Genomic DNA, 23,958 nt, shown 5'->3' with positions numbered 1-23,958 from the left:
TACCTCACTGAAACCCTAAACAGTAGCAGGAACCCAGTGTTGCTCCATCCTGATAATCTGCTTCAAACCAGTGTAACTGTCGCAGTTCGTTACCACAAGTAAACAAGGCTGCACACCAGCTAGATTGCTTCTCCATAGTTGTTTTATTTGTACACCTGGTAATATACCCAGATAGCACAGGACGCTGGGCTGACGTCAGCATATGGTTGGCATGGTTGTATTTTGATAGAGCATTCGTGCCCTGAGCTGGAGCTCTGATCTAAAGAAGATTTCTCCCCCCAAAATTACCTGAATTCCCGAGCTCATCGGCCCATGAACTGTTCTATGTCAAAATGACAGTTTAGGGAGTCGGCTCACCTAGAATGGGCCAAATGGCGTGGAATCCCTGCTGTGAAAATGTCTGTGGAATATGGCGTGGAGGTAATAAATCCCTTTGAAGCGGGTGAGAACTGAAATCCTGAAACAGAGCTATGAAGCCAGGCCTGATCAGTGAAGTGTATGCAGCTGGACAATTGAGTAAGTTTACTGTAAGGCAGAACTGTGGATTACTGGTTAGGGCTATGCACTCAAAACTAGAAGGTTATGGGTTCAAATCCTGGGAAGGGCAGTGCTGTTGTACCCTTGAGCAAGGTGCTTCACTTAGATTGCTTGAGTAAAATGCTCAGCTGGATAAGAGCATCTGCTAACTGACAAATAATGTAATGTAATACAGAAGTGTTCAGTTATTTAAATAGCTCCTAAGTCTTAGACTAGACTTTGTCTTCAAGTAACTACTACTGGAAAAACCTGCTTACAAAGAAGACATCCTTTTGTTTGGAAAAGACACTATTTTCAGGAAGTGGAAGTGCCATTGTTCCAAACCATATGCACCTCATGCCATGTGTTTTTATCTGATCCCAAAGACAGAGAGGCCTCAAAGCGATGAGGTTCAGATAAGTTTAACAGTTTGGAGTTTATCGTTCATGACATTTGAGAATTCAATTAGAAATGTTAATCTGTGAATCATAAACTTTAGAATGTGTAATATCATTTAGTATTTTCTTAAATATAAATGATTGCTGCATTAAACTTTTTTGTTTGACAATTTTAGAAATAAAATCACGTTAATAGACACTAGATTATAGGTGGCCCTGCCTATCCTTAATCATTGAATAATAATCAGTTAAGGGAAATTGTGGTAACAAGTAATGATAGGATCTTTCTCGGCACCTAAACGTAAATGAGACTGATATATATATAACGAGAAGTTACCTGACATAAATACTAAACTGCGTAGTTATTTGATGTCCAACTAACAATACTAATGAGAGACTCACCTTCATCTTACTAAGCGGTATTGTAGTCAATGTGTTTACAACCTTTTTTGTTTAACGATTTGTGTGTTATCATATGCGATCCCATGGTCTTTGATTTGGTCATGGAAGTGATTTGTCTTTGATTGGTTGATCTAGAGTTGAATTTTAATTAGTTTTCCCTTTTGTATAATTAGTGTTGTGTTACATTTAGTCTTTGTTTTTGAATACATTTGGCAATTTATATCTTTGGAATTGGTGTCTGCATCCAATTATTACAGAAATTGAGTTCTACAAGATTCCAGGATTCGTGATACGGTGATACTATAAATTCATTTATTTAATTGAAATGTATAAGTGTACCTACAAGATGAACAGGCAGCGAAATCAGTCCAGATGGAGTACAAAGATTGGAGTCTGCTAGCTCCAAGGGAGATATCATCCAAGGCACTATTTTGTCACTATTAGCATGGCACTTCTCCAGTGTAGCAGGAACAATAGCCGATATAGAGGCTCCTGTGTCTAGAGTGGCCGTTAACAAGGTCCATTTGACATAAAAACTTGTCTTCGGGGTTGTGCTCCATTAAGTATTATCAGACCTGCTGTGGATCCAACCAACCGAGGGAGAATCTTGGCTTGTATTCTTCCTTTCAGAGGTCTCTATCATCTTAAATGATTTCCTGTTTCTGAATCCCTCACTTCCTCTAACATTAGGTGAATGTACAGACACATCACCATTGTATGACATAGTATCAGGATGACCTGACTGTCCAAGACCAGCAGACTGGTAGGTGGCAACTTCATTCGTCCCACCATCAGCAAACTGTTTATGTCTCTTCTCAGCATTACAATGGGGGCATGTGCATACTGTTACTCCAGGAGTATTTCTTACTCACCGCCCTAGTGCCTGTTCCAGAACATGGCATATCAGCAGCTCTTGGACACAAAGTGTGTAGCTTATGTGCCCTCTAAAGAAGATCAGTTACAGAAGACAGTGATGAACCACAAAGAGCTAATCTATATTTGTCTGATGAGTGATGACAGATTAGTTCAATTTGCTCCATTTCAGATGGTGGCTGCTTGAGTTTACGGAATTCACCAACTAGATGTGTAACAAAAGTTGAAAGCGGCTCATTAGGCTTCTGAGTTCTATCCAGAATTCCCCTCCAGATCTTCTGATTATCAGTAGGTAAGAAAACCTGATGATACAGCTCAGAAAATTGAGACCAAGAAGACAAATGGGGTCTCATAGCTGTAAACCATTTCTTAGGCTCAATCTTGGCAACATCATGAAAAGCTGTGCCATCGCCATCAAATATCAGGTTCCATTTTATCCTGGTGTAGTAATGAATTTAAAGTTGCACAAACACTTGCCTGACTTGGACTTGGATGGAGTGTGTGTAGCTGGAGTTGAAGTGAGTGTAACTGGTGGGATAAATTAAGTGGGTGACGGTGCAGACAAACCTGAGTGCATCTCCAAGTGTCACAAAAGATTACGTTGTAATTTAAGAGACTCACTAAAGCTAGTCTGCAATGAAGCAACTTGAAGCTGTAGGGAATGCATCTGTGCTACCAATTCTTTAACAGTGGAATTTGAAGTCCTGGAGCAATCTGAGTCATCATCACTAAACGTCTGATTGACACCATAGTGATATTCAGTCCGTATTTTGGTGTATTCTTTTTTGTTGGGGTCGAGTTGCAGCTCAGGTTACAATTGATAAATGTGTCCTGGTGTATCCTGATGAGGTTTAATGTAATTACTTTTCAGAACAAAAACCTACCATCAGGGTTCAGGTGCTTCTTCACTGAAGCTTGCGTAACAACATCAGCGAATAGTCGCCTTACACACTGCATGCTGGGACCCCTTCCTTCCACAGTACACGATGTGAAGAAGAGTGCAATTAGCCTTTGTTGACTCCTTTCCCAGCTGAACTATCTGTAAGACAGATATGGGACTTTTTCACATATATACATTGTTGTACACCAATTAGCCATAGCATTTTGACCACCTGACTCATCAAGGCATGGAGTCCACTAGACCTCTGAAGGTGTGCTGCGGTATCTGGCAACAAGACGTTAGCAGCAGATCCTTTAAGTCCTGTAAGTTGCAATCCATGGATCGGACTTGTATGTCCAGCACATCCCACAGATGGTCGATTGGATTGAGATCTGGGGAGTTTGGAGGCCAAGTCAATACCTTGAACTTGAGATTCATCAGACTAGGCCACCTTCTTCCATTGCTCCGTGGTCTAGTTCTGATGTTCATGTGCCCATTGTAGGCGCTTTCGGCAGTGGACAGGGGTCAGCATGGGCACCCTGACTGGTCTGCGGCTAAGCAGCCCCATATGTAACAAACTGTGATGCACTGTGTATTCTGACACCTTTCTATTAGAACCAGCATTAACTTTTTCAGCAATTTCAGTAGCTCGTCTGTTGGATCGAACCACATGGGCCAGCCTTTGCTCCCCATGTGCATCAATGAGCCTTGGCCGTCCATGACCCTATCGCTGGTTCACCGCTTTTCCTTCCTTGGACCACTTTTGATAGGTACTGACCACTGCAGACCAGGAACACCCCACAAGAGCTGCAGTTTGGAGATGGTCTGACCCAGTCGTCTAGCATCACAATTTGGCCCTTGTCAAAGTCGCTCAGATCCTAACGCTTGCCAAGTTTTCCTGCTTCTTACACATCCATTTTGAGGACAAAATGTTCACTTGCAGCCTAATATACCCCACCCACTGACAGGTGCCATGATAACAAGATTATCAGTGTTATTCACTTCACCTGTCAGTGGTCATAATATTATGGCTGATCGGTGTGTGTATATATATATATATATATATATATATATATATATATATATATATATATATATTAAAGGCAACTCCCAGTCCGAGCATACAATGAAACCTATACAAAATAAATGTATTAATTATCGTGTTTATGTTGCATATTGTGACACCACTTAATTCAGTAACATTTTTTTTTATTAAACAGGATATTTTATTCATAAAACATTTTTTTTTTATTTCAGGGGAAAGAACAACATTCCTACCTCCAGTCATATCAACAACACTTCTGTTGAAGACAGAAAGTTATGTCGTTAGGCTATGCTCAGACTGACAGTTGCTGTTTTTAACCACTAGAGGTCTCCTAGCACCATTTTGAAGTACTTTAATAAAGAAATAATAATAAAAATATATAAACAGAATTTTGGTGAAAGTCATATACATTCTATAGGGTTGATTTCCACTCTGTTTCAATGGCAGGATCAAAACAATGATTGAAGTAATAATCTGTACTTCCATTTTGACTGTTATTTACATGCTTTTATTTGAAACAAGATACACTTTGCTATGGTTTGTCATTTATTCTAGGTAGCCTGTAGTGCTGTAGAAGAGATGTACCAGAGGATATAGCACCCTATGGTTCAGCCCTCTCTCACTCACTGAGACACACAGAGGACATGGCTTCGCTGGGGCTCCTGCTCTGGACACTGGCTCTCCTTGCTCAGGGTGAGACAATTGTAAACATTCATTGTGAGTAGGGAATCCAGTCCCGGGATCAGTGTCCAGAGCAGGAGCCCCAGTGAAGTCATGTCCTCGTGTGTTACAATATAGGTGTAAGAGGATTGATGTCTATGTGTGATTTCCACTCAATATGCTTAAGTTGAACTGAAACTCGTATTATTGCCTCAATAAGATTATTTTCCAAGGAAAGATGCAGTCCAGTCACAGATGTACAATAATCATGATTTCAGTTTTTTTTCTTTGTTCAGTTTGATCCACTCAACCAATCCTAGTGGAGCACCTCTATACCATGAGCTCCATGCATGATAAGAACATGTTTTACCATGGCCCCTCTCCTATGCCCAGGCCTAAGGTCATAAAGTGAACACAAGAATGCACTGGACTGGTCTGTTTAGATGAGTTCATACCATGTATGGATATGAATGGGAGACACAGGACACGGACACCCCCCTATAACCCACATTACCTAAAATCCCCAATGTGACTATGCCACACCTTTAATTATGAGGAAAGGGGACCTCCACATCAGCATAAATCCCCACAGCAGGTCCAGATCCTGGGACAATCAACACAAACACCAGGATACAAATATATATCACCAATTTATTTTAACTTAGTTTCTTTAGCAATTCTCTCCTTTAAACAATATTGTACATCATAAAGGAGCCTCTAATACAGGAGAACACCATCATCCCCACCCCTTTAGCTCTTTAACCTGCTGTAGCGGAGAAACAAGTCCAGGCACAGGCACAGCATAATTCATTGCACTGTCTGTGATGCTCCAGACTGAGACACCGCTTCTCTCCTCCACTCCTTGCAGTCAATCTGGAAATGCCATGCAGTTGGGGGGAGCTCCAGGACCGCCATACCGAGTCTCTCCTTCCACAGCACAGAATGCATGCCCCTCGAATCTGCACGTTCTCCACTTTCCATAGCTGGGCTCTGGCTGGGGGGGTGAGATACAAATAAAGCAGCGGCACCTCAACAGTCACTTGCCCAACGTGACCAGACGGCACCTGGGGGTCTTTGGCTCCACCACACCCATTCCTGGGCTTCTGGTGGGTGGTCAGGGGCACTGTACCCGTCATGATCACACACATGTATGAATGTATGTATGTATGTATGTATGTATGTATGTATGTATGTATGTATGTATGCATGTATGTATTCCGGCGCTTACTCAAGACACATCTCTTCCGACAGCACTTGTAATATTAGTCCTCTATCCCTGCTAGATAGCACTTCAGCTTATTATGCTCCTCGCATTCTTGATTGTTTTCCTCTTTGCTCCCTTTACCGTAGCCCTCGTCTGTAACCCTACATCTTGACAGCACTTAGCTTTCACCATCCAGGATATAGGGAGTCTCTTACTGTACTTGTGTAAATTGTAAATTGGAATTTGTAAAATGTATTATCTTGAATTGCTATGTTTTATCTAGTTTCATTTGTATTGATTGATGCCTTGTACTTCTGTATTTTTGCACTTTGTTTGCACTTATGTTGTAAGTCGCCCTGGATAAGGGCATCTGCCAAGAAATAAAATAATAATAAAAATAATAATAATAATACAAAAAAAAAAAAAAAAAAATAATAATAATAATAATAATAATAATAATAATAATAATAATAATAATAATTGTATTGTATTGTATTGTATTGATAGTGGATGTGTGGAGTGTCAGTCACAGATCTTCTATAGTAACAAGATTCCCATCACACTGCGCACAATGAATCCCAGTATACAGAGAGAGAGGAGAGAGCTCGAGTGAGATTTGCATACAGTAACAGAATGACACAATGAGGAAGTTAGCACACTCTAATACACTTTTTTGTAATGTTTAAACATGTATACATTTTTCAAAATATTTTCACATATCACATTACCATATCATGACTAAATGTAGTTTTTATTCAAAATGTTCTTATTAGAGCTCTGCACTTTTTGTAGCACATGCACAGACAATGCTGCATGATTCAAAATATGGATAATTTATAACAGAATCAAAATATAAATAACAGACCACAATAATGCATTATATATAACCCCTGCTAACACACAACATTGCCTCAATGTTGTAGCAACATAACATTGTGGTAACGTTGTGTATTAGCTGGGACGTTGTTAATATTATTAGCTATTTAGGGACTGGTGCCAGAAGGAGAAAACCCATGGATCAAAAATTGAAGAGAACACATTTTGGAAATGCTGTGTATGAATTTGACCCTGACTCAGGGGCAGCAGTGACACTGGGAATGACTTTTTTGCCAGTGTTGTGAAAACATTGTGCGTGAGACTGAAGAGCCAATATTAATGTTTAATATAAGCTGTATAATGTTTTATATTAGAAATAATAATATGCAGACTGAGCAAATTAGATGCATCAAGCTAGCAACAGGCAGTTGTTCAGGGCATATCCTCTGGACATTGTGACTCGTCAGCCCCTCTGAGGGGGTCTATTGCTGGTAGACAAAAAGAGAAAATGCTACTGATAGTAAAATGCAGTTGACAGAATATATTGTACATAGCATATCCATGGCATATCCAAAAGGGCAGCAAAACTACAAACAAAGATATTCATCATAAAGCATGGAATACAGAAATTAATAGTTTTGCAATATGTACAAAAAATAATTATAATAATAATTAACTTTTGTATGGAGTCTTGCGTCTCTATTTTGTAATCATGAAACGTGGAACATATTGCAAATATTTGCAATTCCCTTTCACTCTTTGTTAAATCTAGTCAAAACAAAACTTAACTAGCCAGGCTATTCACCCCTTTGCATAAACAGAAAATACAAGATACAAAATAAATGTTTAAGGGTTAGTTTAGTGGGGTATGACGTATTCCCAAACAGAAGATTCATCCTGTTTATTACTATCATACATTTGAAAGATTAATGCATTATTTTGAATGCATGTAATGTTGAAATAAACCTTTATTATGTGTTGTAATTACAGGGTGATGATAGTTTATTATTTAAGGAAAACAAAACCATTTTAGTTATTTACATTAAGACAGCTAGTATGCTGTATGAGAAAGAGTGTGTTTGCAATGTATGAAGGGCAACAAAGCAATATATATCATAATATTTGAATAATGAAAAATAATAATTCTCAAAAGCATTAAAAAAGTGAAATACAATTAGCTTAATTACACCACACCAGCCGTTGTGGGCACCAAAGTGGCTCTCCAACCATCGAGATGCATCACCAGAGGCTGGCAGGGGGTGTCGCACACACTCAAAGCACTTTCGGAGCAGGGTGCTTCAAGTTGTGTCAAACTGCAATGTGGTACATGCCACTGTACAGAGCTGGTATTGAGCTACAGGCTCATAAAACCTCCACTCCAGTAACTATCAGTCAATTTTCATTTAGTATAGCTCCCTTGGCAGTGTAGCCACTGAGCACTTTAGAGCTAGAAAAAAAACAGACAGATAAATAAATAAGCCATTAGTCACTGAGGAGAGAAAAACAAAAACTCCTATAGGAGAGCGTATTGTTATTATTTGTATTATTTATGTCTTAGCAGACACCCTTACCCACAAAATACAAGAGCAATACAAAGTGCAATACAGCCTAGAATGACAGATCAAAATAGTACAAGTACCAAATTACATAAGTGCATCAGACAATATACAGTCCTATACGAGTCCTACATCCTAGATTTGTGAGCTAATAATTCAATCAATCAATCATTCACTTTTTATTTGTATAGTGCCCTTCACTGGGTAGCAACAGACAGGTAAACATACAACAAATGTATAGCAAAATAAAAAACATAAATACAATAAAATCAAATTTAGACCTGTAAACATTTTACATGATCTACAATAAAGTGAGTGAACATTTAAGGAAATTAACCATTTAGGCACGGAGGAGAGAAAAACAAAAAAATTCCTATGGATGGCATGTAGGAGAAGCTGAATCTCTGGGGGTCCACGGCTTAAGGCCTAGGACTAATGGTTGACTCCCCTCCAGGCAGTATAGTTATTAGAGCAGCAAGGAGATCAGAAAGATCTTTATCGGTGCTGCTGGCTGTACTCTTCCCTCTGGAGGAGGCCTCTCGCTGGCCATCGGGGGTGGAGGGTTTGGACCAACAACAGGCTTTGGGTTGTGATGGCTCATCAAACCTTGGGTGTGGATGCCCCGTTGACCCGCCGTGGTGAGGTGCTTCTGGGATGGGTTGTGCCTCATCAGACTTCCATGGTGGGGGACGAGGTGCCTCGTTGTACCCTCAGAGGAGGCTGTTGCTGGAAGACAAGAGGGCAGTCGTGCTCAGATACTGGTCATGCAGTGCAGGACATTTCCAAAGACAGTTGTGCAATTGCATGTCCATGGCACACCGGCGGCACTATGAAAAACTGAGACTAAACAGATGAGTCTTCAGACGTGATTTAAAGGCTAAGACATCTCTTACATTGGCTGGAAGATCGTTCCAGAGCTTCGGGGCCCTATAACTGAATGCTTTACCACCTGCGCTTTTCTTGTGTATTTTAGGGAGCGCTAAGTAACCGGCTTCCTGTGATCTCAATGGCCGACCTGGAGTGTATTCCATAAGGAGATCTTTTAAGTAGGGAGGTGCCAGTCCCTTTAGTGCTTTAAATGTTAATAAGACACTTTAAAGTCTATCCTGTAGTGCACAGGCAGCCAGTGAAGAGAAGCCAATACTGGTGTGATGTGTTCATGTTTTTTTATTTTTGTTAGGATTCTTGCAGCAGCATTTTGGACTAACTGAATTGCAGAAATTGCTCTGTTTGTGCTGCCTGACAGAATGGCATCTGCCAATACGGTTTTCTAAGCGGTGTGGTCAATTATGTCAAAAGCCGCACTTAAGTCTAATAAAATAATAACACTGGTGTGCCCTACATTGGAGGACTGAAACACGTCATTCAATACTTTTAACAGGGCCGTTTCTGTACTATGGCTGGAACGGAAGCCTGATTGAAGTTCTTCATAAAGATGATTATTGGTTAAAAAAGCTGGCAGTTGGTTTGCAACTACTTTCTCTAGAACCTTAGAAAGGAAGGGAAGATTTGAGATAGGTCGATAGTGTTTAAGTTGGTTAGGGTCGGCACTGGGTTTCTTAAGAAGTGGTTTAATTACAGCTGTTTTAAATGAATCAGGAACAGATCCTGAGGATAAAGAGACATTAATAAGATTGTGTATTCTGTGAATAATTAATGGCAGAGATTGTTTTAGCAGTTTAGTGGGTATAGGGTCTAGTGCGCAGGTTGTTGTTTTCATTTTAGTAATTAAGGAGACCAATTCCTGGTGATTTACTATGTTAAACGAGTCCAAGGTAGGCCGGGGCTGTGAAGGACTGCATGTGTCGGCTATAGTATCTATGTATGTTTCCTGTTCTATCTGTTTTCTAATGCTGTTAACTTTGCTATTGAAATGATCCATGAAGTCACTACAGGTGAAATTGGGGGGGGGGGATAACCTCTGAAGGCTTTACCTGCTTGTTAGTAAGTGTCGCTATTGTATTAAAAAGAAAACGCGGGTTATTCTTATGCATCTCTATTACATTGGAGTAGTAGGCAGACCTAGCAGAGGACAGGGCTGCTTATTATACTGTCATTCCATGCCATGTGGAAGACCTCTAGTTTTGTTTCTCTCCATTTACGCTCACATCTACGGCATTTGGCAACAGGGTAGTGAATTTATGAAGAGCAGTGGGATTTGGGCAGCGAGTTTCTATATTCCTCTCCTGTGTGTCTAATTCTACTCCAAGCAACTCCAAGGCAGTGGTCAGAAATCATTTGGTTTTGGGGTGATATTATTAGGTTGTGGATCTGTACCCCCCGGGAAATAACTAGATCTTGTGTGTGGTTGTGACGATGTGTGGGTCCAGACACATGCTGAGTGAAGCCTACAGACTCCAATAGGGACAAGAAACTAACAGTGAGGGGGTCGTTTTTAATGTGAATATGTATGTTAAAGTCAGATAAGAGATTGCTAAATTCAGTTATAAAAAAAGGAATAGGGGCCTGGTGGCCTATAAATAGCTATAAGCTGAAGAGGTGGATTCTACCTGGTGAATTTCAAAAGATGTGAAGCTGTCTAATGGCTTAGTAGAGGCGCAGGTCTGTGCGGTAGATGGTGGTCAGCTCCCCCCGCGGCATGTTGCACGGGCCTTCTGGCAGTAAGAGAAGTCATTAGGGGAGGCTTCTACTAATGCAATAGTGTCATCTGGTCTGAAGCAGGTCTCAGTCAAGGTGAGCACATCTATGTGTGTGTCAGTATATGGTGTCATTTATTAAGGCTGCTTTGCTAGGTAGTGAGTGGATGTTTAAGACAGAAAGCTTATACATGGGAGGAGTAATGTGAGCAGGTAGTTTCTGTCTTGTAGTTTTTATTTTTATTAGATCGGGGTCAGGCTATGCTGGGAGCTACAGGCAGACTGCAGTGTAGGACTGCGAGTCTGCAGCCTGACCGGTGCTCTGAGGAGTCACGTTTTTAAACAACTAGCTATATTATCAGATAACATTAGCGCTCCTCTCCGGCTCGGATGGAGCACATTTCTTCTGTATAAGCCAGGCCTTTCCCAAAAACAATCCCAATTGTTCACAAAAATGAAATTATTTGATGCACAGCCTGCTGAAGGCCTCATCCCCTCTGTGTAATGTTGGTAGTGGGCCAGAGACAATTACATTCTGACATCGTTTTTTCGCTGTTTTGAAAGCGATGTAAAATTTATTTTTAAAATCTCTGATTGTCTATGTCTAATATCGTTAGTGCCAGTGTGAATAACCAGAATAGAGACTTTGCCGTCTGGCAATTCATCCAATTTAGCTTCGATGTCAGAGACTCTGGCTCCCGGGAGGCATTTTACTTCTACTGCTGGTGACACAATCTTTATATTTCTAACTATGGAGTCTCCAATAATGAGCACCTTCTCAGCAGACGCGCCGCCAGGGGTACAAATCTGTTTACGGTCCGAATGGGAGACCGGTGCGCAGGAGCTCTAGCTCTTGATTTCGTGCTTCCAGAGCCTCTCTTTACCAAGACCCAGCGATAATGCTGAGACTGCGCAGCCGCCGGTGTGGCCTATCGCTGACTACATAGGACGAATCCGTGTTTCTACAGACCGAGTCAAGCCAAGTCTCTGCCTCTTTTATATTTCTAAGAGTATCTACATGCTCCTCCAACACGCAAACTCATTCTGCCAACTCCTTATTAACTACGCATTTTGTGCAAGTAAAATGATCATTTTGGTCGGTGGATCTAACCATGGTAAACATGCTGCACGACAAACAGTAAATGGCGTTAGAAAAAGACATATTAGCAGTACTCCCCTTGTGTGTGCCGCTGTTGTTTTTGCTCCTCTTCTCTGAGGCAGATCCGTGGTGCAGGCGCTCCTGTGTGGGTCGCTGTTGTTGTTGCTCTTGCTGTTGTTGCTCTTGCTACACTTCAGAGGCGCAGAGACTCCCAGTCACATCCACACGTCCGCTGTCTCACTCGATCGCTCGTCGCTCGCTCAGGCCTGGCTTCCGCCAACAACATATCAAGATCAGACAAGATGTGAAGTCCTAGTTAATAGCTCAGGGGAAGGGGACATAGGGTCAGACAATATAAACATATGTTATAGGAGAAAATACATATGAGGTTCCACAGCTTAAGGCCTAATGGTTGCCTTTCCTCCAAACAGTATCATTTTATGATACAAGCAACAAGGAGATCACACAATTCTTAAGTGGTGCTGTGATCTTGCCTCTCATGGAGGCCTCTCACCAGACCTCGGGGGACTGGAACATCATTAGCCCTTAGGTGGGGTTGACTTGTCAGGCCTCAAGGTTGGGTGTGCCTTATCAGCCCTCTGGGGTGTCTGTGCCTCGTCAGCCCCTCTGAGGGGATCTATTGCTGGTAGACAAAAAGAGAAAATGGTACTCAGCTACTGATAGTAAAATGCAGTTGACAGAATACATTGTACATAGCATATCCATGGCATATCCAAAATGGCAGCAAACCTATAAACAAAGATACACTATATTCATCATAAAACATGGAATAGAGAAATTAATAGTTTTGCAATATATACAAAACAAATAAATAATAATAATAATAATAATAATAATAATAATAATAATAATAATAATAATAATAATAATAATAATAATAAACTTTTGTATGGAGTCTTGCGTCTCTGTTTTGTAATAATGAAACATGGAACATATTGCAAATATTTGCAATTCCCTTTCACTCTTTGTTAAATCTAGTCAAAATGAAACTTAACTAGCCAGGCTATTCACCCTTTTGATCAAACAGAAAATACAAGCTACAGAGTGTTTACCAAACTACAAAATACATGTTTAAGGGTTAGTTTATTGGGGTATGATGCATTCCCAAACAGAAGATTCATTCTTGAAGGTTTATTTCTATCATACACTTGAAAGATTAATGCATTATTTTGAATGTACGTACTGTTGAAGTAAACCTTTATTATGTGTTGTAATTACAGGGTGATGATAGTTTATTATTTAAGAAAAACAAAACCATTTTAGTTATTTACATTAAGACAGCTAGTATGCTGTATGAGAAAGAGTGTGTTTGCAATGTATAAAGTGAAACATAGCAATAGATATCATAATATTTGATTAATGAAAAAGAATATTTCTCAAAAGCATTAGAAAAGTGAAATACAATTAGCTTAATTACACCACACCAGCTGTTGTGGGCACCAAAGTGGCTCTACAACCATCGAGATGCATCACCAGAGGCTGGCAGGGGGTGTCGCACAAACTCAAAGCACTTTCGGAGCAGGGTGCTTCAAGTTGTGTCAAAATGCAATGTTGTACATGCCACTGTACAGAGCTGGTATTGAGCTACAGGCTCATAAAACCTCCACTCCAGTAACTATCAGTCAATTTTCATTTAGTATAGCTCCCTTGGCAGTGTAGCCACTTTGGAGAACTTTAGAGCTAGAAAAAAACAGACAAATAAATAAATAAGCCATTAGTCACTGAGGAGAGAAAAACAAAAACTCCTATAGGATGGCAATTCTCAAAAGCATTAAAAAAGTGAAACACAATTAGGTTAATTTGAAAATGTATGGGCTAATTTGACAGTTAAAATTTGACAGTTGTGTTTTATGTTCTTTAGAAACACAATATTAATCATGGAGTCTAGGAGATTAATAAGGAGATTCATATGATGTCAACCACTCAGTGTTAGTGGAAGCCTTTGAAGCAATAGACATTTTATTAAATGTCATTGACCTTGATTAAATGTCATTCAACTTTAGGAAATGTTTCTCACAAATAAATGCCATTCACCTTGTGAAAATACATTCATGGATCAATACAAGAGCTGCACATTTATGGTCAAGGACAATCATGCATATTAACAATATAACTACAGCCCACAGCCACTGCAAATCTGTGCATGAATGGCAGCCGTTCCATTCCCTTCATATTTTTATTTGGAATTTGGGAGAAATGCTGTCAGTAGTTTATAGAATAAAACAAAAATGTAAATTTTACCCAAACACATACCTATAAATAGTGCCACCTCTTTTCATGCTCAAGAGAGGACCTCATTCACCCACTGCAGGCTCAACCGGACCCCAGAACACCACCACACAAAAGATATGTTTTTCAAATGTACACCGGATTTATTTGTACAATGCTCGGACAGAACATGAAGACTGTACCGTAGCAGGGGAAACCATACAAAGGGAAATGGGGATGCTAAGTATATAAAACCTTGCTCTAAAATTCCCTTTATTAAAAAGGGGCAATACAATTATTAAAAACCCTACCCAAATAACACAAGGAAAATAGAATAGAATAGAATAAATAAAACCCAATTTCACACACACCAAATAATAAGAGAAGCAACACTTCCCTAAGAATAAACAACCCGTGAATCATTGTACAAATGTAAAGGAAAGAACCATAATAAATATTTAATGCCCCACCCATGACACATCTATTTCGCCTCATCCAATAATATAATTTAAGTCTGAAATGTATTTTATTGATATAGGTTAGCAATATTGGAATACCTGGCCATTTTAAAACAATTATGGATATACTTTGGCAACTGCAGCTCCTGTGCTTTTATTTTACACTTGTTATTTCTTGATGAACCTTTCCAATAACTATGAATTCAGTAGTTTACAACAGTGATTGTGATTTGGTGTGAGACATTTGGTTTTATTCGCTTGACTGAGGCAAAGATGGTTTCGCACCAGGTCCAGATTGTCAAAGACACAAAGGAGTTAAGCCGATGCCTGCACTTCCAAAGCACGATGTATGTTTACGCTCTATAAGTGATTGTTTGATGTCCCTAATGTCTGATCTAATGTACATTTCGCAAGCTTCCAAGGACGAATAGCAGAGTGATATGGTCGAGTGCTCTGAGGTCCTTGCAGTTAAATATTATACATCAAATGAAATAGTTAAACTGAAAGGCAGTAACAAACATCAATTGCCAATGAAATGCTGTGCTGCAGAAAAAACAGATTAGTTTAACAACTCACAATGACAGATGCAATTGCTAATTATGACAATGGATAATAGGATTACAATTACAAATATGTAGGGAATATTAACACAGAAACAAATGCATAAATCATTAGGCTATCAATACCAATCCAATTGTCAGTAGATGGATTAGAGGCAAATCAGATTGAGTTGATGTAGTTATGAAAGACATCAATGCAGCATTGATCGATCGATACTATAATGTATTAGAGCAGTGGTTCCCAGCCCCGGCCCTGGGGGAGCCCCTACTCTGCCAAGCTCTCAGTTACTTTAGTGAACCTTCATCGACGTGACACTCGGCTTAGTTTTGACTTTCTAAATTGTGTAATAAATGGTGGTTCATTATTAAGTTATTTATATAATTATATTATTAACTTCTATTCTATGAACTCCTACTGTTTAAAATAATTAAAGAGCTCTGATTTAGGAAATTATTAGTTCAATTAAGGTTCAATTAAGTAATTGAGAACTCGGTTGGAACAGAAACCAGCAGGGTAGGGGCTCCTGCAGGACCAAGGCTGGGAATCGCTTGGCCCCCTGCATTGCTGCTTGCAGCTATATTTAGTACATTAATTTGTCATTGTCAGTTGTTCAACAAATCTGTTTTGTCTCCTGTACAGCATTTCATGGGCAATTGATGTATGTTTCGGCCTTTCAATTTAACAATTTGATTAGTCATTTATAATATTTACCTGCTTAATCACAATTTTGTTTTGTTAGTTATTTTTATCAGTTAACTTGTTCTGACTCCAATATAACATTTAATAGCCAATTGATGTTTAATGATGGTCTAGTTACCTGATTACTTAAGTTTCACCTGTATGCATTGTCTAGGGAACTTTAAAATGATCTTCGGGAGCTGCGTTACATATGCACTGGTGAAAGCATAATAGCTGAAACGTTGGCTGCCGATTTCACCACTTGAGCACTTCTGAGCACCTCCAGGACTTTAAGATCAGATTCCTCTAAGAAATAAAATGTGGTGTCTATGATCATGTTTGATAAATTATTTGTTTGATGATAATACTGATGTATAGGTACATTTAAAAAAAAAAATACAACTAATCAAAAATAAGTCGTTTTGGTAGATCATGGGATGTTTTTAATGGTTTCTTTTAGTTTTGATAGCAGTTAGAAAATAATTATCAATGTCAATCAATTTAGTACAATATATCTCAACTGTACTTTGTTGAACTTTAAATTCGATAGATTTCTAATACTAGGTATTGCAAGCAAGAAAATGGTCATCTAATTTGTTGTTGTTTCAATCCTAGATATGTTTAACACTAACCAAGTTGACATGTTAAAGCCAATTGAATGAAATACTTATCATAAATATATTTCCCCATTGCTAATTTGATATGATTTAGTAGCTGATATATAACTAAGATGGCTTCATACATGTACATGTTGTTTACTTAAAATACTTAATATTTTTTTCATTTGCAGTTTGTATTGCAGTCCAGTTCTTGTGAAATGTGTTATTAGATAAGGCATAGGAGGAGTCTGGATTTGTGCTTATGGCTGTCAGTATAAAAATGGATGTTGTCTCTTGAGGAAACCAGCCTGAGCAGCCTCTGCAGAGCTGAGATAAACTGATTATCTATCAGATCACAAAAGGTGAGTACATGAACTGTTCTGGGAGGAGAACAGTTATCACTAGAAGTTTTTGTTATTTAGTAGAACACACATTTTTTAGTATTATGTTTTATGTTAGCTATGTGATTGAATATATTTTAAAGGAGCTGCCAAAACACAATTTGGTTTCAAATTTGTATTATAAATGACACATCATATCTTATCATGATGTATTGATATGGTTTTTAATTTAAGTATTAATGTTTACTGTTTTATAAACTATTTACCAATCATTTAATGACACCTTCTTATAAAGTGTTACCAGCAATTCAACTACATCAACATAATTTGCTTTGGCATTGGTTTTTAATTATTTTGAAACTATCCAGCTTTGTACTTCATAAACCAGCATCAGGTTGAAGCATTCCTTGTGCTATTTGCAGGGTTTGTTCACCTACAAAACAAGATGAAAGCCACCCTGATCACGACTATCATCGGCGTTGTGCTTTTCGCCGAAATTGTAAGTAAGATACTTTGTTTGGTTATTGTAGCAACACTCTGCATCTTTCGCTTTTCAAAAACAGAGCACATTAAGATAAGGAATTTGATAGGCGAACCTTTACACCTTTACGCAGCTCAATCTGGAATTGAAAGGTGGGATTAGAAGATTAGATTCAATGGGAATTGACTCCTTTCCGTATTTTGTGCATACTTTCACCATAATCTGAACTGACCAGTGATTCCACAGACTGTAAACCCCAGAATCTCCATTATTCATTTTGGGGAAATAGTCAAGGACTATGGTTAATCTTAATATTTGAAACTAACTCTGAAACATGTAAATTGCAAAGAAATGCTCATTGAAATACTGTTCTGGTATACAAATTGTACAGTGTTGCAATAAACTATTTCATTACATTTTACAGGCTGTCGCTGGATATAGCACCTATGTGGCTAACAACAATGGGAGGAGAATCTATGCCATTGTGGTCCATTCATATGGTCAACATGATCGTGTTGATCTTGATAGTGGAGAATTTAAGAGAGTGGGAACTGGTTTTGGTACAGTGAAAATTACTGCCTATGACACCAACAACCGTTATATTTCAAGCAGATCAGTGGCTGCAGACAGAAGTGTCATTGTTGAAAATGATAGAATTTACCTTTCAAAATATGGGAAGATTTGGCAAAGAGAATAATAGATTACAGATTTTAAGACATATTTGAAAAAGGCAAAGCATGGAGATTACTTTAATGTATTAGTTGAATCCATGTTACCAGTATATTCTGAAATAATGAATTTACTGTAAAACCCTTAATAAAAAAAAAATCCATCATCATTTGTCATTGTTACTTTTTGGGGTCATTCTTGGGCATCACTGTTACAGACCTGGTAAGAGGTCATTTTTATCAACTATCTGAGTGGTTTTATCAACACTGCACTACACCAAAGGTAACTGTTGCTTGATATGTGGGGTTGGCCTGGGCAGAGCGTATTGTCTGTATGCAGGTTGATAAAAGGCAACTTGCTGGGAGTGGGGTGTGAATGCTTAAAGCTCTGTCAGAAAGCTCATTTTTATTTCACGGACATGTGCTCAATCTTAGAATAATGTAGCACACACATCAAGAAGTGCTTATCAATGAAAATGCCCCCCAGCCATTGTCTCAAGCAAGGCCAAGTATGTGTGTGTGTGTGTGTGTGTGTGTGTGTGTGTGTGTGTGTTAACAGTCTATTAACATGTTATTAATTATGTTATATTATATTATTACAAATTCTACAAATATAACCCTCTGACCTTCTTGCTGCTGTTACAGTTATACTGCCTGGAAGGGAGGCAACCATTAGGACTAGGCCCTAAGACATGGACCCCCAGAGATTAATTTTCTCCTACATGCAGTGACTTATCTCTCTGATAGTAGGGAGATTGTTTTTCTGAGTGACTCTCAATCTGAAACTTGCACATTGCATTCAGGTGTTCCACAGAGTTCACTCTTGCGAATGTGATCATTTAAAATATTGTAGTGGATTCAGAGGGGGAATGAGTGCAACCCCCTGGCATGCTATAGAATATATACTCCTACTTGGTCAAAGCATTTGACCTGTTACAACTGAACAGCAACACAACTGAAGTGATGCTTGTGGGAATACAATCAGGAAAGTGAACAATGTCAGTTTAGAAACTGACAACCATCAGGTCACTCCTACTAATTTTGTCACCAAAAACTTGATGTTAGATTTGACCCCAAGATACCTTTCAATGGCCATATTAATTAAGTATACAGAGTAAATTTCTTTCAACTCTAGATCAGACTAAGACAGATACTGAGATACTGATGGTCCAGATACTGAGAAGCATGCACATACTTTCAATTCCTTATGATAAGACTTGTAATTCTCTGTTTGCTGACATAACATATCAGGGTCTTAACAGGAATCAATATGTGTAGAACCGTCTCAGAAATAAGTGGAGAAGTCACGGAGATAAAGCAAACAGAACTTTAATCGAGCTGCTCGGAAGCCCCACGTCAGGAATAATTCCTTCAGTGAGACTTAATGTTTACAAACATGCATACAACTTTATAGGAAAAATGACGTAACATCTTATGGCCGTTCATCCAATCAGAAGATACAGATCCGGGTCCGTTTTACAATCTGTCCTCCCGTGAAGAGGTGATGGATCCAAAGCAAATATCCGTCTTTGATCCGTCTTAGGAAGATGCGATCGCACGGTCGTCATTTACCTAGTGTCAATCGCTCTTTAACAGAAACAATTCCTCCCTATCTGGAGAAACGATTAAATCATAAACAAATTCACAGCAGACATCTGTAGGCTATTTCGGCGCTGTGTAATCTTTCATTACTGACAGGAGTTTCTAACAAATCGACCTTGTTGACCCTTTACTTGTCCTGCTAAATCTAATCTGCTCAGTCTGTATACAAACTACTTCTAATGCTAGTATTAATATGAAACATTATATAATTATCACAAAACACTTTCTTCAACTTTCTATACAGAGTCTTCAAAATGTACAGCACAATAGTGCAACTTTCCTTTCCCACAAAACCAAAGAATTTGAGCACATTTCCCAAATCCTCATGTTCCCTTCATTGGAGTGAGGTTGTTAGTGGAGTTCCACAGGGATCAGTACTAGGGCCTGTGCTTTTTCTAATCTATATTAATAATCTGGACTCTGGGATAGTTAGCAAACTTGTCAAATTTGCAGATGATACTAAAATAGACGGCTCAGCAGATACAATCTCGGTGGCACAGGTTGTTCAAAGGGACTTAGATAATATTCAGTTCAGTGGGCCGACACTTGGCAGATGAAATTCCATGTAGACAAGTGCAAGGTATTACATGCAGATAACAGAAATGTCCACTATAATTACACTAAGGGAGGAATAAAATGTAAGATATTATTTATTAGAATGTATTTTTCTATGTGAAATTCTATGTGGTTCGGTAGAGAAAACAGACTTCCTCCCTTTTATCTAAGCTCAGTGGTAGCCTCTGGTAGCCCCTGGTAACCTTATCTGTATGTCCAGAAGACCAAAAGGGACCTATCCTCTTATTGGCTCCTAGCCAAATTCAAAAGGACCTCACACTTCTAAATTACATTTGCATAAAGCACCCAAGTCATGGTCGTGGCAAAATGCTATTAGTTGGAAGGACACCTTATAAAAAGGAAAACAAAGAGAAGTTTAGCCTCTTAACTTATTCATTCTGCAACCAGACACAAGACAGAGCAGGAGAGGAGAGACAGAGAGAGACACATCGCTTTCGGCCTGACCAGACTCATCTAAAGCTGTTCTGTGGTTAGAAAAGAGAAAACGGGTATTATGTGTTTCTTACGTAATCATTACTGTAATATTACTTATTTTCAGTAATATAATTGAATATTAGTTTCCTATTTGTAGCATTATGTTGGGTGTATTTTGATAAGAGCATTATAGCTCTGAGCTGAAGCACTGATCTAAAGAAGTCCTCTCCCCCCCAAAGTTATCAGATTTCCTTAACTCATCAGCTTGGAACTGGTTTACATCAAAGTGACAGTTTTGGGGAGGATGGCACCGGGAATAGGCCAAATAGTTTGGAATCCTGCTATGAGATGTCTGGAGAAAGGGGCCTGTAGGTAATAAAAAAATCTTTGAAGTGGACGAAAGCCGAAATCCTGACATAGAGCTACTAACCCGGGCCAACCGGCATTTCCAAAAGATGGCATCGATTGACATCAGTCATAAATCAAGCCCCCGTCCAATAGGACACTGGGGGCTGAAACCGAAATCCAATCTCACAAACTCAAGAACCAATCACCTATTGATCTGACAAGCGTATAAAGAACAGCGCACGCTCTCTCTCTCTCTATCTCTCTCTCTCTCTCTCTCTCGCTCTCTCTCTCTCGAACCAGAAACTCGTTGCCACAGCTCAACCTGTAGCTCTGTTGCCTGAACTGGAACCAGAAACCAACCAAGTCTTTGCCGGCAACAGAAGAGTTAAACTGGGAGAAGGAGATTGAGCCGTACGAAGAATTATTTTAAAGGACTTTATCAAATAAAGAACTTTACAGACTGTGCTGCCCGCCTGTGCCCACCTGATCAGTGGAGTTTTACAGCTGGACAATTGACTAAGTCAACTGAATACGAAAGTGTCAGTCATTTAAATAGCTATTTGAGTCTTAAGAAACTTGACCCTTGGAACCAAACAGGGCCCTGCTTTCCTCAAAGACTTTGTCTTCAAATATCTACAGTGAGAGACCCTGCTTGCCAAGAAGATTTTGTGCACAACCTTGGGGTCTTTCAAACCAGTGGAAAATCTGTTTGGAAAAGACTCTACATTTGTGAAACCCCAACTTCCAGGTACATCGACTGAGTGGAAGTTCTTGGACAAAGCCGAACCGGACTGCCTTTGTTCCAACCACACGGACCTCGTGCCGTGTGCTGTTATCTGAGCCCGAAGACAGAGAGGCCTCTCTGCGACGAAGTTCAGATAAGTTTAACAGTTTGGAGTTCATGATTCATGACATTTGAGAAATCAATTAGAAATGTGAATCTGTGATTCATAACTCTAGAATGTGTAATATCATTTTGTGTTGCATTAAACTGTTTTTGTTGATAATTTTTTAAATAAAATCTGTCAACGCCGAGAAATATCTTCTCATTCCTGTTTAACTGTTTAGTCTGAAATTGACACAAGTTAATAGACACCAGATTATAGGTGGCCCTGCCAATCCTTAATCATTGAATAATAATCAGTTAAGGGAAATTGTGATAACAAGTAATGATAGGATCTTTCTCGGCACCTAAGCGTAAATGAGACTGATATATATATAACGAGAAGTTACCTGACATAAATACTAACCTGCGTAGTTATTTAATGTCTGACTAACAATACTAATGAGAGACTCACCTTCGTCTTACTAACCGGTATTGTAGTCAATGTGTTTATAACCTTTTTTGGTTAATGATTTGTGTTATCATATGTGATCCCATGGTCTTTGATTTGGTCACGAAAGTGATTTGTCTTTGATTTGTTGATCTAGAGTTGAATTTTAATTAGTTTTTCCCTTTTGTATAATTAGTGTAGTGGTACATTTAGTCTTTGTTTTTGAATAAATTGGACAATTTATATCTTTGGAATTGGTGTCTGCGTCCAATTATTAAAGAAATTGAGTTTTACAAGATTCCAGGATTCGTGATACAGTGATACTATAAATTCACTTCTTTAATTGAAATGTATAAGTGTACCTTACGCTACATATTTTTGTCATAAATAAATGATTGTTGCACATCTGTGACTTGACCGCATCTTCTCTCTAAAAAGAATCTTAAAAGAGAAACCAATTGACCTATGAGATTATTGAGTTCAACTATTTATTTAGATTGACTGAAGAAACCAAGCATATCAAATTCTGGATGAAGTAACACATGAGAAAGACCTAGGAGTCTATGTGGACTCCTCACTTTCTCCATCCAAACAATGTGGGGAAGCAATAAATAAAGGCAAACAGGGTGTTAGGGTATATTGTCAAAAGTGTAGAATTGAGAACAAGGGCAGTGATGTTCAGACTGTACAATGCACTAGTTAGAGCTCATCTGGATACTGTGGACAGTTCTGGGCTCCACACTTCAAGAAAGATATCGCTGCTCTAGAGGCAGTTCAGAGGAGAGCAAGTAGACTTATTCCAGGTCTGAAGGGAATGTCCTACTGAGAGACTGAGGACCTGAACCTTTTCACCCTGGAACAGAGGAGACTACGTGGGGACTTGATCCAAGTCTTCAAAATCATGAAAGGCATCGACCACATCAAACCAGAGGAGCTTTTCCAGATAAGCAGGGACACACACACCCAGGGACACAAATGGAAATTGGGCTTCAAGGCATTCAAGATGGAAAACAGGAGACACTTCTTTACACAGAGAGGGGTCACAATCTGAACAAACTCCGCAGCGATGTGGTAGAAGTGACAATTTGGGAAAATTCAAAAATAGACTGGATAGGATTCTTGGATCACTTAGATATTAAAGGACACCAAACCAGCACGATGGGGCGAATGGCCTACATTTGTTAACTTTATTATATTCTCATGTTCTTTTAGCAGCGGTGTGCTGTAGTGGTTACGGCTCTGGACTCCTGAGTGGCGAGCTGCAGGATCAGTCCCAGGTGGGGCAATAAATCCCCAAAGACAAAATGTGTAATTGTATGTATGATAATGTGATATATTGTATGTGTCATAGATGTGACTTTGTCTAAGCTGTGTTTATTTTAGTCTTTGATATTAACGTGTTTTGTTATACTTTTATAATTATAAATAAAATAAAAAGTCTCACATTGTACTTCAGTTTTTTTTACAAGTTGTTTTCATTGCTTTTCTTACATTGTTTTCTCACAATCAAAGTTTAATTAAAAAACACATTCTGCCTTCCCTGCAATCCACGTGCACACTCGGACTCGCATCCCAACCTGGTTGGTTGAACTCATCAGAGGATTACAACAGGAGTATTCTTTTATGGCTTAGTTTTTATGGATAATGTTTTTTAAATATTTTTTACTGGACTGAGCAATTGGG

General features: G+C 39.0%; 1 protein-coding gene and 1 long non-coding RNA gene across 4 annotated transcripts in view; one reads left to right on the top strand and one right to left on the bottom strand.

The window, feature by feature from the left end:
• Positions 1–23,958, bottom strand: part of LOC136751661 (myelin-associated glycoprotein) — a 363,254-nt gene that overhangs the window by 279,768 nt on the left and 59,528 nt on the right. The gene's annotated exons all lie outside the window — the stretch shown is intronic.
• On the top strand, positions 16,849–18,231 carry LOC136751666 (uncharacterized). The gene is made up of 3 exons (XR_010817049.1): positions 16,849–16,933; positions 17,335–17,411; positions 17,818–18,231. It is a non-coding gene; the product is annotated as an uncharacterized LOC136751666 (long non-coding RNA).

The sequence above is a fragment of the Amia ocellicauda genome, chromosome 6 (assembly GCF_036373705.1).
Source record: "Amia ocellicauda isolate fAmiCal2 chromosome 6, fAmiCal2.hap1, whole genome shotgun sequence".
Classification (NCBI taxonomy): Eukaryota; Metazoa; Chordata; class Actinopteri; order Amiiformes; family Amiidae; genus Amia; species Amia ocellicauda.
Note: the sequence above shows the minus strand (reverse complement) of the source record. Positions and strands in the feature narration are given on the sequence as shown.